The 18287-nt window shown below is 39.9% G+C and overlaps 1 protein-coding gene and 1 long non-coding RNA gene across 4 annotated transcripts in view; one reads left to right on the top strand and one right to left on the bottom strand.

Annotated features, from left to right (window-relative positions):
- Nucleotides 1–18287, top strand: part of ADGRV1 (adhesion G protein-coupled receptor V1) — a 751592-nt gene that overhangs the window by 698949 nt on the left and 34356 nt on the right. The gene's annotated exons all lie outside the window — the stretch shown is intronic.
- The window catches only part of LOC140501963 (uncharacterized), a 71575-nt gene continuing 64787 nt past the window's right edge, over nucleotides 11500–18287 (bottom strand). For both annotated transcript variants that reach the window (XR_011966459.1, XR_011966458.1), the window contains one exon: nucleotides 11500–16602. This is a non-coding gene — a long non-coding RNA (uncharacterized lncRNA). The remainder of the gene's footprint in view (nucleotides 16603–18287) is intronic.

The following is an 18287-nucleotide window of genomic DNA, read 5'->3' as shown; positions in this document are numbered from 1 at the left end:
GTGTGTGTTTGCCCTTCGTTGCCAAAGAAGACCATGCCATTAGAGAAATAATGACAAGACTTGCACTTGACTTTGTTTTGAGCGAGGGAGGGCTGTGCAGATCACCAGCCTCACTTCTCCTCCAGAGCCATCTCAATCCAGTGGCCAGATATTCATCAGGATGACTAGAGATGACCCAGGATGAGGCAATTGGGGTTAAGTGACTTGCCCAAGGTCGCACAGCTAGTGAGTGTCAAGTGTCTGAGATGAGACTTGAACTCAGGGCCTCCTGACTCCTGCACTGGTGCACTATCCACTGCACCACCTAGCTGCCCCTTGAGATGTTTGTAAACACTTAGTATAATACCTGGCACATAATAGGTGCCTAATAAATGTTTGTTTCCTTCCTTCCTTATCAGGCTTATACATTCTCTATGCAACTATGGAGAGCAGATTCTTGCCAGCCTCCTTCCTGAAGTCCTGGTCACTGCTTTCCTCCTGTTCATTAGGGAATTGGTATACTTGTTCAATAGACTTAATACTCCCTCTCTAGGTGGTTACAATGCATCTGAAAGCCCTGACTGCTCCCTGGAGCCATTTTATAGGCTTATCAGTTGCCTAATTTCTCAAGTATTTAGTATGAAATGACTTTGTGTATTCCCAATACCTGAAAATCTCTAATCATAATTCTGTCACCTCACTATCATGCTCTCTGTTGTTCCTCACAAACCTTTTCTGACCCAGGGCCACAACTCTGCAGGGCCTCTCTCTCAGCCAAGAGGGACATTATTCCTGAGTTGTTTTTTTTTAATGTGTATCTGAAACTCCAGAGCACCATTAAATAGGTGAACGTGACTCTTGCCCAAACATTGGTAGGTATTCTTTTGGCATTATTCCTGTAACAATGCATGCATGCACTAGAAATGCTATGTGTTGACTCCACTGATCTTTCCGTTAAGGCCTTAGGGTCTCAAGCATATGTAGCATACAGTTGAAACACTCAGGTTTATGAATCTCCCTGAAGGTGCTAAGGTATGGTTCCTGATTCCTGCCAAAGTCAACAGCACCTTGAATTGTTTGTTTTCCAAGACTCCATCTTGGTCAGAGGTAATCCTGGCAGGGAAGCCATATAAAGAGAAATACTTTCTTACAGAGGTATTCTGGCTCCTGGTGGGTATGCCTGAGAAATGATTCGTCACCACTACATTGTTGCCTGGATTTTTCCTAACTTGTTTTGAGGATTAAAGTCTTTATGGATAAACTTCAAAAACTTCCCAGTATTTATCCTTTCTGAATATTAAGTAGGAGTAGCTCCTATGTGCCTTTGAACATAATCAAGCCCAAGTCTCACATTTCTTAAAAACATCTATCACTATGTTGGTCATTAAAATCTTTTTCTTAGCAGCTTGAGTATCCTGCCTTGACCCAATTGTCCAAAGACATTGTGTTGGGCAGTCATAGCAACAGGACAAAATACTGTAGGTGGCACCGCCTCTTTTCTGGTACACTGATAGCCAATGACTTATCTACCTTTACTCACAATATGGAGACCCTGTGGCAAGAACTTTCTCACCACTCCTTACTTCAGACCTCTCAGCTCCATGGCCTTCTTTCTGCATCTTCCATCTGGTCCCAGATGAAGAGACCCTTCCTAATCCCTCTTCCTCTCTATTTCCTAATCCTATTTGTTCCTACCACCTTCTTTCAAGACCTTTCAATGGTCAGTTTGTCTCTTTCATCCAGGTTTAATCTCTGCCGCTCCACTGGCTCCTTCTTATTTACATACAAATATGCTCAGATATCTGCAGTATTTGTTAATTTGAATTTTTAAATTTTAATGTATGAACTAAAACAAGCTTTTCCATAACATGATAGAATTTTTAAAAAGATGATTATACATGAAACAGCAAATTATTATGTACAATGTGCTATTCCTTTTAAATATATAATAAAGTTATCGTGTAAATTTCTTCTTCCCCTCCCCCCAGCCTAGAGATAGCTACCTCTAGACACAAGGGTGTGTGTGTGTGTGTGTGTGTGTGTGTGTGTGTGTGTGTGTGTGTGTGTGTATAAAATAATTCTATACATATTTCTATTTATCATTTCTTTCTCTGGATACAGATAGCATCTTCCTTCATATGCCCTTTATTATAGTTAATTTGGATATTTATAATAGTTAAAATAACTTATTGGAGCAAAGTTGTTCTTAAAAAAATATTACTGTTACAGTGTACAATCTAGTACTTTAAAAAAAAGCCCCTCCCTTGACACTTTCAACCTATTTTTCTTCCTTTCTACTACTAAGCTTCTTGAACTGTCTATACTAATGCCCTCACTCTGTCACTACCTCCTCCTTCCTGGACTGCTGGGAATCTGGCTCTTGCCCCCACCAATTTGTAGAAATTGTTCTCTCAGAGGGCACTAATTCTAGGTCCTTATCTTCTGTGACCTCTAAAGGTCTTGAGAGGAAATACTGGAAATAACGACTTTCCAACATTATATCCAATTTTTCCTTTACATATTTTGTTTGTACATTGCTGTTTTTAAATGGTGTCCCCCAAGAGATTTAAGAGCGGAGGTGGGGAGGACTAGTTTCTTTCATCTTTGCTTTTGGTTAGCACCGTGCTGGGCACAGAGTAGGTGCTTCACAAACGCTAATTGACTTTACTTGACCCCTGTTTTCAGAAAGATCTAACTCAGGCCAGTCTCCTGGTAGTTTAGGTTTTTGATACAAAATAATACACTTGTAGGTCATTAACAATAAACAAAAAAAGGGAGAGATTTATTTAGCCAAAAAAGAAAGATATTCTCGCTTACAAGGATGGGCACTGAGGACCCCTCCCACTGACTCGGCTGAACTGAATCTTGCTGGAGTTCCCCTTTGTACCCCAAGAGCCTCTAACTCCTAGCTACTTAGACGTTAAGGCTGTTACTAGTCAACCCTGACCTCTGTATTCAAGAAGCCTGATATAAGCAGTACTAAAGGAGGAAGAGGAAACAGAAACAGGAAAAAAAAAAAAACACCAAAATGATACAATGTAACAGCTCCCTAAAGAAATGTCCAAATCTAGAAAGAGTCCCTGGAAGTCCCAAGTCCCAGGTCTAAATGATCAGGAGCATGTGGGAGGTGAGGCCCAGTCTTCGCAGTTCAGAATGAGTCCTCGATGTGGAAGCGTGATCCAAAGCAGGAGGAACACCCAGAGCATCGAGGCTACAGCAAAGACCTGCAAAAAAATGCCATCGTCTGTCCCACTGACCAGGATCTCCCCATCTCTGGGAGCCCCACAGTGGGAAGGGGGAAGGAAACACAAAATCTTTGCCCCTTGAAAGGCCTCTGAGGGACTGTCCCCCTTCTGTGGGAACTGGATAGGCACGTTTACCTCCCCTTGTTGCCAGAAAGCAAGGTCCCTTCTAAAAGTGTTGCCCCTTCATCCTCTAGAGTAATGATACAATAGCCACCAGGTGTTGTATTGGCAGCAACATGGAGGGGACGATCAGTAGGCTACAGTGGGCCTGTCTTTTGTCATTGCTATTACTGGTACCCATTCTTCTGCCTCTTGGCTGCTACCACTGCTAGGAATTAATCCACTGTCCACCACCTCAGGACCCATGTCTCTACCTATTGCCCTCACCATCTGATACTACTAGCATCCATTGTCTGCTGCTGTCCACTGCCCCTGGGGCCTGTCTCTTCTCATTGCCCCCTGGCCAGCTTTACTTAATCTCACGTCTTTGCCCACTCCCCTGGTAGGACCTGGAGTTTCTTCCCACTGCTCCTGGTCATTGCCAGTGGTGCCTGTGTCTCTCCTTGCTTCCTGTTCCAGTCAACTGCTGTCACCTGTGCTGAGTCAGAAGTACCCTTAGGAGTGCCCGAGGCGTTCTGCCGCATGCTGGGATAGAGCATTGCCTGAGCCTGAGCACTGTTGCGCTATAAGCCCCAGACAGTGAAATATAATTCATAATAAATAGTCCAGGGATGAGAGTGGAGGCTTCTCCTCCCATACAGAAACTTGGCTAATTAAATGGGGGTGCTATTGGCACATTTGTCCATATCTCCAATTCCAAAAATGTCTCTGAATTCCTGGGGACACTTTATCATTGTCCTTTTGAGTGCCTCCCTTAATGACCAAAGAATCATAATAAAAATCCATGGGGCAGAATTCCAATTGGCCTCTGAAAGACCAAATCAAAAGCAAACAAACAAATCTCATAATTTCTTCAACATAGTTGTTAGATGATCCCAAAATTCCAGGATGTGCGTTGGTTTCCATTGTTTACTGCTGGGGTCCCTCACAGTCACTGGCTATGTGCATATACAATTATAGGGCTAAGGAGTACTGATTCATATGTGTTGTCATGTCCAAAAATCATGAAAAACCAGTTTACACAAATGTGGCTCCCTTAAACCTGGCAAGGGCCTTCTTTCAGTAGGCTTCCCCAAAGCAGTAAGTATTTGATGCCCAGTAATATCACAGAGGTGTTCATGGATGTCCCAGCAAGGACTGAGTGTAACTAATGTTTCTAAATTTGTCCTTTTCTAATAAGAGAAAGAAATCTTTCCCCATCCCCAAATTTTCAATTTCTCTAGAATATGTTGAAGGCAAACTGAGTTTTGAAAAGATTCCCATTGGAGGAAGCTTAAATTATCAGGCCTGAAGTGCCAACAAAGCTGAACACAATTATCCTCAAGGAATAATTCTTTTTTTCTCTTTTTAAAAAAAAAAATTTGTTTTCAGTTTTCAACAATCACTTCCATAAGTTTTCAGTTTTCTTTCTCTCCTTCCCCAGTGCCTCCCTAGGACAGCATGCAATCTTATATGGGTTCTACACATACATTCTCATTAAACTTATTTTCACATTAATCATGTTGCATAGAAAAATTAAAACAAATGGGAGAAACCATGAGAAAAAAACAAAACAAAACATAACACAAGAGAAAATAGTCTAAAATAGACTGCTTCATTCTACGTTCTGACTTTGTAGTTCTTTCTCTGGATGTGACAGCTGGCATTTTGCATCATTAATCTTTTGGACATGTTTTAGGTCCTTGCATTGCTGTGAAGGGCTAAGTCTGTCAGAAACAGTTCTCACACACTGTGGCTGTTACTTTGTATAATGTTCTCCTGGTTCTGTTCACTTCACTCAGCATCAGTTCATATAAATCTTTCCAGGTTTTTCTGAAGTTCTCCTGTTCATCATTTCTTATAGCACAATAATATTCCATTACATTCATGTACCACAACTTGTTCAGCCATTCTCCAGCAGATGGTCATCCCCTCAATTTCCAGCTCTTATCTACCATAAAAAAGAGCTGCTATAAATATTTTTGTACATGTGGGTAGGTCCTTTTCCCATTTTTATGATCTCTTTGGGATAGAGCGCCCTAGAGTCAGTATTGCTGCATCAAAGGGTATGCACATTTTTATAGCCCTTTGGGCATAATTCCAAATTGCTCTCCACAATGGTTGGATCAGCTTACAACTCCACCAATGATGAATTAGTGTTCTAACTGCCCTACATCTTCTCCAACACCATTTTCCTGTTTTGTCATGTTAGCCAATCTGATAGGTATGATGTTGTACCTCAGAGTTGTTTTGATTTGCATCTCTCTAATCAATTGTGATTTAGAGCATTTTTTCATATGACTATAAATAACTTTATTTTCTTTCAAGGAATAATTCTTAAGGACACAGGGCATACTCACATTGTTCTCTTCTTGATGAATGAAATATAAAGTTAAATATGAAATCCTCTGTCTGGCATTAAAAGTGCTTTGTAACCCGGCTCCCCACCACCTCCCCTTTCTACTCTTCATACCCCTTCTTTCTCACCACCATCCACATACTCTCCAGTCCAATGAAACTGGCCTCCTTTCTGTACCTCCAACAAGAAACTCCATCTCCCAGCTCTGAGCATTTTCTCCATGCCCAGGATATCCTCCTGTTTTACCTCTGACTCCAGCTTTCATTGATTTCCTTTCAATCCCAGCTAAAATTCCCCCCTTCTCCAGGAAGCTTTTTCCTATCCCTTTTCATTCTAGTTCCTTCATTCCCTCTGTTGATTATTTCCCATTTGTCCTGTATGTAGCTTGTTTCTACATAGTTATTTTTGTATTATCTCTCCTTTTTCCTCCCCAGCATTAAACTGTGAGCTCCTTGAGAGAATGGACTATCTTTTGTACATTCCAGTGATTAACACAATACCTGGAACGTAGTATGTGCTTAATAATTGTTTGATTGACTGAATGGCACAGACAGTTTCCTCTCTAATCTCTTAGAAGCATGGGGATGAGGGTGAGGGTGGGGGGAGTCCAAACTAACAGAGATATTGGGAAGAGGGAGAATTCAGGGGATAGAAAGATAATGAATTCTCTTCGGGACATATTGCATTTGATTTGTCTGTGGAGCATATATGAGATGTACAACATGCATTTGATGGTGGGGGAAACCAGGACTGTATATAAAGATCTGGGACTTCTCTGTATAGAGATGATCATTGAACCCATGGGAACTAATAAGATCATGAAGTTCCATCTCTCTGTATGTCACAGATCACATTCCTTCTCTGTATCACCATAACTTTGGACTCACCTGGCCTACAGGTTAGAGAATCTGCATTGATATCTTCTCTGGTCTATAGTTCACATTAAACTCATAGTTGGTTAATACTTTTATCAACTCTGATAGGCAGTATCCAACAAAGTATGTCAGTGAATTGTTGGTCAACAGGGATTGGGCTCCATATAATAGTCTCAGAACTTCTCAATGACTGTCCACTTTAAAGTCCAAAACTCCAAATTAGGTTTGGAATACTCTCATTATCAGCAAGGCTCTACTGACAAAAGTAATGAGTTTCTGGTCAGATCTCTTGGTACAAGACTGTTCCCAAGCCTTCCAGGTTTCCATCACTATGGAAAAGAAAAGGTTTTACTGGATCTGTGTAAGCCAGTACTTTTGTAATGGGCAACTGACCAAGTCCTTAAAAGTTCATTTACAATTCTCATCCCAACAGTCTCCAAATAGTGCCGAAGTCCAGAATGTCCTTTCCCAACTGTGTACCCATAAATCAGATCACTGCATAGCTCAGAGATGATAACATAATTCTTCACAAATTTTCCATAACAGCCACCAAATCCTACGAAAGTATTTAGTTAATAGATAGTCTTTGGATATGGCCAGCTGGCAAGCATTTCTTTCTCTTCTCCATTTGTACTCACTCCCTGATGAGGCATTATGTGATGCACATACTTGGAGACTCAGCAAACCTGGAACTTGTTAATTGACAAAGCTTCAAATAAACTTCCCCTAATCAATCTAACATTTTCATTAATCTTTTCTCATGTTGTTCCAACATCTTTCCAAAGAAAATGAGATCATCTACATATACCAACACTTTCAAGTAGTTCATATCTCATATCACTTTCTCTATCATTCTTTGAAAAATGGCAGATACCCTCAAGGTCACTTGGAATAGTCCATAGAATTACAATCCTGCTGGGCATATGAAGGTCGTCTTTCTCTGCCAAAACTGGATGATAGTAGCCACTGCAAATGAGACCTGCTGACTAACTCGTAAATGGTTCAAGGCTTCTTAAATTCATGGCATAGCGTCCTAATGGCCTTACTTCTCTTATTCAAAGTCTGTTCGACACACATCCAAATATCAGATTTTTTTTTCTCTACCACAGTTATGAGAAATGCACAGGAAATATATACTTTTGACAGTAGTACTGTTAAACTTCCTTCAAGAGCATTCTGAGACCCTCCATCTCAGAAAGGAGATCCTTCTGAAACCATTCTCAGATGGCACAATGAATAGAGCACTTGCTTTGCATTTAGGAAGACCTGAGTTTGAGTCTTATCTCAGACATTTACTAGCTGGGTGACCTTGGACAAGTCACTTAAACTCCATCTATAAAATAGGGATAAGAATGATAGCACCTACTCTGGAACTGGATCTGATTTCAGATCACACACAAGATCGAATGTTAGTTCAAGAGATTCCTCTGTTTCTCTGCTTCAGTCACCTCTTCCATCTGCAGTGTCTCTGTGGCTCTTCACCAGATGGATTCGATAACTCTTCTGAGAAAAATTGGAACTTGCCACAGTAAAACCTTTCCTCTGGCTTGTGTTGAGTTTGCTCTCTAACTCCAGATGTCAGCCGTCATACATATGTTTCCCAAAGTCTTTTGACATTCTCTCCTTTTGCAAGAGAATCTTGTTTCATTTCTGTGTCTTCTTTGCTAAGAGGCTCTGATGACTGGTTTCTAGGTTTTCGTATCATCTCTTATCTCTTTAGAGATGGTAGGAGGTGGTATCTCTTCTGTGCTTTGAGTGAGCAAAGGATTAGATGAAGTGGAAAGATAAGGAAAGAGCATAGTCCAGATATAGGGGGCCACTTGTGCTACGGCAGAGTCAGCTTGACTGTGAAGAGTAGGTGAAGGGAAGCAATGCCCCTTTATCCATACCGTCTTGATTATAGCTAGAAGTGAGCCAGATTTCCCAACTGATTTTCTATATAAAACTCAACTTGAGTCTGTTATGTACATGTCTTACATCTCACACTGTAACACATAAACTTCTTAAAAGTCAGTACTGTTATCCATGTGTGTGTGTGTGTGTGTATACATCTTCTTATCTACTTAAGTACCTAAGGGCACTTATCTAATAAGTACATAAGCGTACTTATTACGTGCCTTACCCATAAGAGGGATTTAGTAAAAATTTCTGGAATGAATTGATGAATTATTTTAATGAAAGAGAGAAAATATATAGACAAAAGTATCTTAGACAAAGTTAGATGGCATATTCAACATCTGTTTGTCTTCCTTCTTTCCTTAAAGAATAATGGGAAGGAAGAAACTTGTATCCATTGACTTCTTCTGTAGACAGCCAAGCATAATACTTTACATAAGAGTTCTTAATACTTTCCATAAAGTAATGAAGGCACGTAATAATTTTTGTGAGAGCTTTCTAAGAAATGATAGGATAAAAGTTTTATTAAATTAAAACTCAGGATTCTATATACACCAAATGAGATGGTTAATATTCTAAATATTGGAAGACATAGATACATAAAAAATATGACTAGAAAAACTCTGGAATAGCAAGTTATTACCCACTCAAAATTCTTGCTCATAGAAATCTGTTCATGTTATTAAGGTAAAACAAAACAAGTTCTGCCATAAAGTTCTACTATAATTTTGAAAATTCATCATTATATTTGCAAAACATCAATAAGGTTTTAACCATTTAATATTTCTATAGGTTCAAACATTTATGATAGAAAAATAAGCTATTTTTATACAAATGAGAAACCATTTATATTACAGAAGTCCTTATTTCACTAATGAAAGATCCAAGAAACAGATTAGACACTTGATCTCTGAAGCATCTGTGGCATAGTGAAAAGAACTTTAGCTTCGGATTTGTAGTCTGAGTCCTGACCTTGGACCCTGGGTTTAAGCCCTGATTTTGACATTCATGATCTATGTGACGTTGACTAAAGTTACTTGGCCTTCCCGAGTCTCATCTTTTTAAAATACTCATAATGGGTCTTCGGTTAGCTAGGTTACTAAATAGAAAGAGCTCAGGAAGGCTCATCTTCCTGTGTTCAAATCTGGCCTCAGACACTTACTAGCTGTGTGATCCTAGACAAGTCACTTACCCCTGTTTGCCTCAGTTTCTCATCTATAAAATGAGCTGGAGAAGGAAATAGCAAACTACTCCAGCATCTTTTCCCAGTGAAACCTCAAATGGGGTCCAAAAAGTCAAACACTGGAAAACAGCTGAACAGGAGCAACATGATATTTATAAAGTTCTTTGTCAGTGAAGGAGCTATGCAAATCTGAACTGCCACCGTTACTATGATCATTGAGTGTTGAACAACCTTACTTCACAGAGGATATTCTATCCAAAATTGCAAGCTGTCTGTGATTTACATCGCAGGTTCTTGGTATTTTGAGCTTCTATAGCTTTCTTTTTATCTGGATTCTACAAACACTGTTTCTCAGGGGAGTGTGAAATTTCTGAGCAGTGATCTCAGAACCTGCCTTTTTTCCACATTCAGTAAAGCATCCTATCTAATGTCCTTGGTGCATCAATGACACTGTTGTAGATGCTGCTGACAGAGAGTTCAACAAAGCGCAAAGTAATAAGTCTGATCAAAGTTCACATTCGTGCTTTTGTTGCTTAATTCATGCATCTTGAGAAAGTGGCTAAAATGAGATCATCCTGAATTGTTTCCTTTATTTAAGTTCTCATTAACCACAGTATAATGAACTTTTCCACAAAGGTTTCTCTGAGGTTTTTTTTTTTGGGGGGGGGGGGGTACTTGTTTGTTTTATTTTATTGCTTATAGTAATACTCCAGTAGATTTTGAAAGTTGGGAGAGGAAGACCCATGTTTTAACTGGCTGGCTTAGGCAAGTGACATAAATAACCCATCGTCACCAAAAATGAATTATCATCAGAATGACTCTTGGTGCTAGATGATATTTAGAGCCCTCAGCTGACCTTTCTGGCTCATAGGAGAACATGAAGCTTGCATGAATGAGTTTAGAATAGGACTGTTAGAGAGAAATCATGGCAACGACCATGCTTGGGTGGCTGTATCCATCACATAGACTGCTTCAGTCTCAGCCTGAAAGCAGGGGAGCTTTGCTGCAGATTAGAAAAGCTCTTTAGATGAATGGAGCGGATGGAGCGGATGGACGGATCTGTCTCCACCTTCTTCTCTAACATATAGTTACCAACATGACTGATCTTCTGTGAGTCAGAGAATTCTCTAGGCTTGAGACACACTCTTCCTTAAGTATATTTAATGTTTGTATGTGTGTGTATAAACTGAACACACACATCCACACTATATAAATATAAAAATGGTTTGGGAATCATTTGGAAACTGATTTTGAATCTCCGTCGCACGATTGAAACTTCTGTTCCCAAGGACAAAGTGACTTTTTAATTGAATTCCCTGACATTTACCCCAGTCCCCAAAACGCGCATTTTAATGCTTTAGGCACCTACCTCACAACAACCCTATGAAGCAGTTAAAAGATAGATATTAATCTCTATTTGAGGTATACAGATATACAATTATATATACGCACATATACGCAGTAATTAGAATATATAACTATATATTATATGTAATATATATATATACATACCTATATTTATCTCCAGTCTGAGGTCTTGAGGGGTTACACCTTGTCATTGGTCAGACAGTAAATGAAGTGATATTCAAACCAGGTCTTTTGACTCCAAATCCAATATTCTTTCTCTTTTCCATACTGTCTGGCTCACCTTACATTTCTGCAGCATAGCACTAGATGCCGTTGGTATCCCCTCCTTTCTGATAGTCTAGCCTTAGCCTTCTTGACACGGTATAATCTTTCTTTTCTTTCTGTCTGTCCCTTAATTGTGAAGTTTCATTACTTTCTCGGAAATGTTCCTTAACTCTGGATAACTTACAAGGCAATAAATTAGCAATGGATAAAGATTAGGTCAGAATTCAAGGCTTTTTATTGACATTAAAAAATAGATTTATTAAAGGAACAGATATACTGAAAATAGTACTTGGGGGTTAGAAAATGCACAATGACATACTTTGAGAAGCACACATAACAAACAAGAAGAAATACATATTTGTAGGTCCCATAAAATTAGTTATGAATGAATAGCTTACATGGTTCATTAACTCTGTCCCTGCTGTGGAAAGGGGGAAAGGGCAGCAAAGCGCATTTTAAAATTAATTGATTTTTATTATGACCAACTGAATTCTACTGTTCTAGAAATCTACTCAACCAACAGCTTCCTTCTTCTCTGTTAATGTTACGAATGTTTTTCTTTTAAAAACAAAATAAATCTCTTTATCCTTTCCTCTCACTCCCTCCTTAGCCAGCACCACAACGTCATACATTTCGAGCTGCAGGGGGCCTTGGAGACCTAGTCCATTCCCCTCATTTTTCAGATGAGGAAAATGAACCCCAAAGAGGTTAAATGAATTTCTGCAGGTGGAGGAGGTAATAATGGGCAAGGCTGGAATTTGACCTCAGAACCTCTCACTCCAAATCTTGTGCTCATTTTAGTAGGCGGGCTGAAACAGTGGTGTGAGGTTCGGATGCCAGCACCGTTCCTTGGTACCTCATGAGAAAAAGCTTATGGGGAAGGTTATAGACCAAACGAAATTGAGATGATGAAGCCCCGCTTTAAACTCTCTTGGTGCGGTTGGTAGAGCACCAGCAGTGCAGAAGACTCTTCCTTCTGAGTTCAGATCTGGCCTCAGACACTCCTGGCTATGTGTCCCTGGGCAAGTCATTTTACCTGCTTTGTTTCAGTTTTCTCATTTGTCAAATCAGCTGGAGAAGGAAATGGTAAATCACTCCAGCGTCTTTGCCCAAAAGGCCCCAAAAGGGACCACGAAGAGTCAGACACAGCTGAACAAGAGAAAAACCACATCCCTATTTAATGTCTTCAAGCCAGTACACATACACAACCAGTTATGTCCACAGTATCTAAAATCTCCGTATAATGAAAAACCAGGCACTTCCCAGGACCTCAGCTGTATTTGAACATTTTCTGTTCATGTGTTCAGGAAACACTGACAGGAAAAATGGGCCAGTGAGCAAGAGAAACAATTTCAGCAACTTCCAGCTACGGGAGTCGTGTACTTTAGCTGCATCATAAGAAGTTTGTTTGTCTTCTGTAGGCCACACCTTTCAATTAAATGTGTTAAAATATCTACACTCAGTCACTCCTAGCAAGTCTAACATAGTCAGGATCCAAAACGGTCAGGAACTGAGTGACACTTACATCTAAATGATTGGCTTCAAAAAAGTTCTGTGCTTCAGGCTTGCAGTGATTTTGTGACATCACTCTTGGTCTAAATATCTCAGGTTTAATTATACTTTTAATTATCTCCTGGGTATCATTTCCTTTGCTGCACAGAAAGCAGTTTTATCTCACTGTACCTGATTCTTCCCTGTTTTAAGAGGTCTCCTTGGCCAAGCGATTGTCTAAAATTATTGTTCTTGTTCAGTCATGTCTGACTCTTCATGACCCCATTTTGAGTTTTCTTGGCAAAGATACTGGAGTGGTTTGCTTTTTATTTCTCTAGCTCATTTTATAGATGAGGAAACCGAGGCAAACAGGGTGAAGTGACTTTGCTAGGGTCACACAACTAGTAAGTGTCTGAGGCAAGATTTGAACTCAGTTCTCCCTGACTCCAGGTCAGTACTCTATCCATTGTACCACCTACTTTCCCCCATTGTCTGAAATACAAGAGTAGAAAAGAACTATGGCAGATATATGTAGGTAGGAAAATACAAAGTTTGCCCATTTATTTACTCGTGGCATTTGAGAGATAAAATGAAAGGCCTGAAACCCATGTTTTCTATGTATGATAAATCAAAGGTTGAAGGGATTTGCCTTGTCAGTGGCTGATAAATTATTAAAATGAAAGACCTTGGGGCAAGACAAATAAATCCAATGTAATGGAGACGGACTGAAAGAATGGGGAGGGTCCAGAAACTGGTGGTGCTGATGACGGCTATAAGCTGGCTTGGTCTGAAAAGTGTAGAAGGAGAAAAGGTCGTGGCATTCCCAAGTCCAGAATCTTGCACGTGATGTGATGCTGTGAGACAGAGCATGGCCATGCCAACGTGGAGTTAACACTAAGTGCAGAAAACGGTCATTAAAGTTGAAGCTGTTGAGAAATTGTGTGGTCAGGGGGCATCAACATTAATGTTAAAAATCTCTGTGGATACTGTCAGGGGAATGGTGGTGAAGAGGAAAATGGAGATCTAGGCGCTAAAATCCTTAAAAAAAACCCAAATCCTTGAGTCAGCAGATGACCACAGCAAGGAAGGAAGGAAGGTCATAAAGCATTGGCATGGATTTAAAAGAAAGATTGTTGCTGCATAAAAGTATAGAAATGGCCTGGAAACCAGAGCAGGGAGCGAGGACAATACTTTCCCCAAGGCTTGTGAGCCTAGGGAAATGGCTTACAAAGTGTGTGAGGCCTGCAGGGGGAAGCCGGAGTGCGAGGCCTACTAGCTGAAAAATCCCAAATGTTAAGGGGTAGAAGGAACTGTTTTAAAGATGATAGTACCATAGGTTGGGCTAAATATAGGTGAAGTGGATTTGAGGAAGCCAAGAGAGGAAAAGGACTGATGAGGAGGTAACATGGGTATGAAAGTCAGCATGACAAAGCAGAGGCAGGAAGAACTAGACTGAAATCCAGGCTCTCACGCAGACTGGATTTATTATCCTAAACAGGTCATTTAACTTCTCAGTGCCCTAAGCGACTCTCTGAGATTATTAGCAGTGAACAACTGCCTGTCTTATTGTTAGAGGGAGTTTCTTTAAATGGAGGTCTCTTCATTTGTGAGAATAAAGATATAAATTTTTAAAAAATGAGCTGGAGGGGGGTCCAGGATATGTGTCATGAAGCTTCCAGTTAAGGCAGAGAACTTGGAAAGGTTCTGATCAAATCATCACCAAAATTCATTTTTCAAATACTTAAAATTAAGCAGAGAATTATCTAGTATACAGTAGGATTTTTAAGTTCTTTTATTCCTTTTTATGAATGAGTAAGGATTTATTAAGCTCTTAGTATGGGTCAGGCATTGTGACAGTATCACAGCCCTGTTAGTTGGAGGAAAATTCTCCCCTTGTAGACCTAGGTAGGAACCTAAGTTCACCGGGTCGGTCCCCAGCCCCATAGCTCTCCATCTAAGCTAGCTGGGATATTGCTACATCTTCATGGGATCCATATCCCATGGTTCTGGAGGTGTAAGGGACTTAAGAGGCCATCTAGTTCAGCCCTTATTTTATAGATGAGGAAACTGAGGCCTAGAGAAGGGACAGTGTCCAAGGTCATATCGCTAGAAAGTGGCCAAGGCAGGGTAGGTTTGGTTTTAAATAAATATGTATTATATTATTTATAATCTCTAAGGCCAGAAAATTTTTATTAAGAAAGGATCAACTGATAGCCTCTGTTAGTATTTAGTTACTAATATAGTAACAAAAATCTTTATTTGTATTCAGAGAAGATCTGAGACTCCATTTAAAATGTTTCTAGAGAACTGACAGAAAGGTGATGCACTCAATAGGCAGGATGGATATGGTCAGTGTGGGGAATTTGTTTTGTTTCGGTAACATGGATACTATGGCCTTCTCTCAGGGCCACACCTGTTGCCTCATCCTCCTTCCCCACTCAGGTTTTCAGATGCCATGAGAGTGCTAGGGTGTCTCTTTCCTCTGCTATCATCATTAAGCCCCCATTGACTATGTTTCTCGCTCCATTCTCCATCCATTTAACCACAAAACATCAGGTAGCTCTTACAAAAGTGTCAAAGATATAGCAAGAACAAAGTTCAAATATTTTCCCCAAAACCTGCGTTCCTCCATAGTATTAGTACTACCAAGTTTACTCCCAAAGGTGGCATTGGTACTAGAAGAGTCCTTCTGCCAGGCTAGAGTCCAGAAGATCATCCTGAAGAGTCACTCCTTGCCCCTTATTCCTTGGGCATCAGTGCTCCGTTGGCTACATAAATACAGCCTGCATTCCCACTCCCAGATTCACGTGGCTTCTTCTGGTCTTTGAAACTCCCAAGATCAAAGACTGAGCTCTCAGTACCAGAAGCTCTGAGTAAAGCAGTGCCCCTTTCCCCAGGATGTGAATGCAGCAAAAAGACTGAGGATGGAAGCCTTTTCAAAGACACTAACAGTTCAGCTACACAGCCAATGGAAAAGGTCTCCTCCCAACTACATGGTGGGCCAGTCTGAAACCAGTTAGAGTGTTTCCTTGCATGTCCCAGTCATCATGATTCTCCCAGAAGTAGCTCCCTGATGCCCTCCATGTGTAGATGTCATCATAGCAAGCTGACGGGATTGGCACATGCATTAGACCCCCATTATACCTCACTATGAAAATTTGTTACAAGAGTTTGGGTTTTTATTTTTCCTTTTAAATAAGGGGGAAGAAAAATAAGCATTTGTTAACTGAAAAGAATAAAATAAAATGGAAGGTAAAATTTAAAAATGAAAATTTCTTTAAAAACGTGTTGTTTCTTATTTTAAATATCATCTTTAAATAGAAAACTTCAAAAAGGTTTTAAAACAGTTAAAGTAGTTTCATCAAAGGAGGTACCTGTTTGCCACTGGGTAGCAACATTGTTTGTGGCAAATATCCTCAGCAGCATGCTTTCTGGTTATTCCTTATGGCACAATTTGGATTTATTGTAGCCTTCAGAGGAGAAGAGAGGGCATCCTTCTATTAGCATAATTTTCCCATAGATTGGGTCATATTTTTTATGAATTTTGTGCAGTTTACTCTGAATATTGAATAAATATTCAATCACAATAGTAACACTGATTTACAGGACGCTGTTGTTCATAGCTAATAATAATACGTTCTCTTCTGCCTCGTTCAGCACCGCCACAGCCATAAACAGCAGCTTGTGATTTGTGGGCCCTTCCATCTTCAGTGCACACATCACCTGCTCTTGGCTTTGTGGGTGTCACTACTGCTTCCAGGCTGGTGCTGAGAATTTTAACAGAAGCAGGGGGCACACACGGTATGTTTCCTCACATAACGTGGAAGGCGGGCACAGTCAGACCTGTGAATGCAGCAAGAAGAATTGAGTTTATGTATCTAGAAGCTGAGAAACCTGAGAAGTAACTGAAGTATAGGACCCACAAAAAAGGGAAACAGACTTCAACTGAGAGGGGTAGCCATGTATGAGGGAGAATTTCATGACTCTGAAGATAATTAAATGGTTTAAAGGAGCTACCAAGGGATCGCCTTTTCACTGTTTTTTTTTTTAAATCAACCCTCTATCATTTCTAGGGTATATGATATTTAAAAACACAAACACACGTTTGCCAAAACCCAGACCTATGAAAAGACTGCAAACATCCGTATGGTTTAGATGAAAAATGTCTTGAAGCTGGCCTGGGCTTTACAACAGCTTCCTAATTGGTCACCCAGTTTCTATTCCATGTTTTTCCAATCTGTCCTCTACACAGCTGCCAAAAACTTCTTTCAAAGTACAGGTCTGCATGTTCCACTTCTCCTGTGCAGGAATTAATGCCTCTGGGATCAAATGCAAACTCCCTAGTTTACCATTTAAAGCCCTTCATAATCTGTCTCCAGCCTCTCTTTCAAGACATGTTTCATTCACTCTCCTCATCAAACTCTCCACAATTCAATCAAACTGACTAGGACTTGCTATTTTCTCAACTTGACTTTCCATATCATATCCTACCGGTGTGACTGTGTTCATGCCTGAAATGTACTCCTTCCTCACCTCACCATCTTAGAATCCTTCATTTCCTTCATATCCCAATTTAGCTGCCACCTGCCTCCTGCGGGGAAACTTTTCCTGATCCCCCTAGCTCTTAATACTCTCTTAGTATTCTCTCCTTTCTCAAATTAATTTCTGTATGTATATATTGTAGAATATAATCCCCCTGAGGGCAACGACTCTTTCTGGTTTGGGAGGTGTGTATCCCTGGCACATGACATAATGCTTTGGATAAGCTAAATGCTCAATAAGTGTTTAATTGAATTGAATTAAACCATGTCAACCTGTTGTAGCCCCCTTGGTTCCAAGTATAGGCTTTCTTCAATCTAGTGAAGTTGTGACACTTTAAAGGAGGGGGAAAAGGAATTTGAGGAATAACATGGAAGGTTATTAGATATTTCCCTGCTCATCTCCAGGCAATTCATTTTTATTATTCTCTTTCTAGTAACTGAAGATATATGTAGAGGTTACTAGTGATCAGATTCATCCCTGTAAACTTTCTTCATCTTTAAATGTATGGACTTTAGATTTTGGTTTTTGTGTAACAATATTTCTGAATGTTAAAGTCAGAAAAGACTGTCTAGTGACCAACCTTTTCATTTTACAGATGAAGAAACTAAGGCATAAGAGAGTGAAATGGTTGGTCTAAGATCATCTAACAAGTTAATGGGAGAATAGAAAAAGAAATTGAGTCTTCTGACTGTGATTCACTGTTCTTTCTATTCTAACAGCATCTTTGAACATAAAGAATGAGAAAATCAAGTCACATTTAAAAAAAAAACACTGTAGATCATTAAAGTTAGTGAAATGCTAATTAAAGCTATTCTGAGGTTGTACCTCACACCCATCAGATTGACAAAGTTGACAAAAAAGGATAATGACAAATGTTGGAGGGGCTGTGGGAAAATAGGAATGTTAACACACAGTTGATGGAGCTGTGAATTTGCTCAGTCATTCTGGAAAGCCATCTGGAGCTATGGCCCCAAAGTCACTAAACT

Source organism: Notamacropus eugenii, chromosome 4 (genome assembly GCF_028372415.1).
Source record: "Notamacropus eugenii isolate mMacEug1 chromosome 4, mMacEug1.pri_v2, whole genome shotgun sequence".
NCBI lineage: Eukaryota > Metazoa > Chordata > Mammalia > Diprotodontia > Macropodidae > Notamacropus > Notamacropus eugenii.
This window is presented reverse-complemented; position numbering and strand designations above follow the sequence as displayed.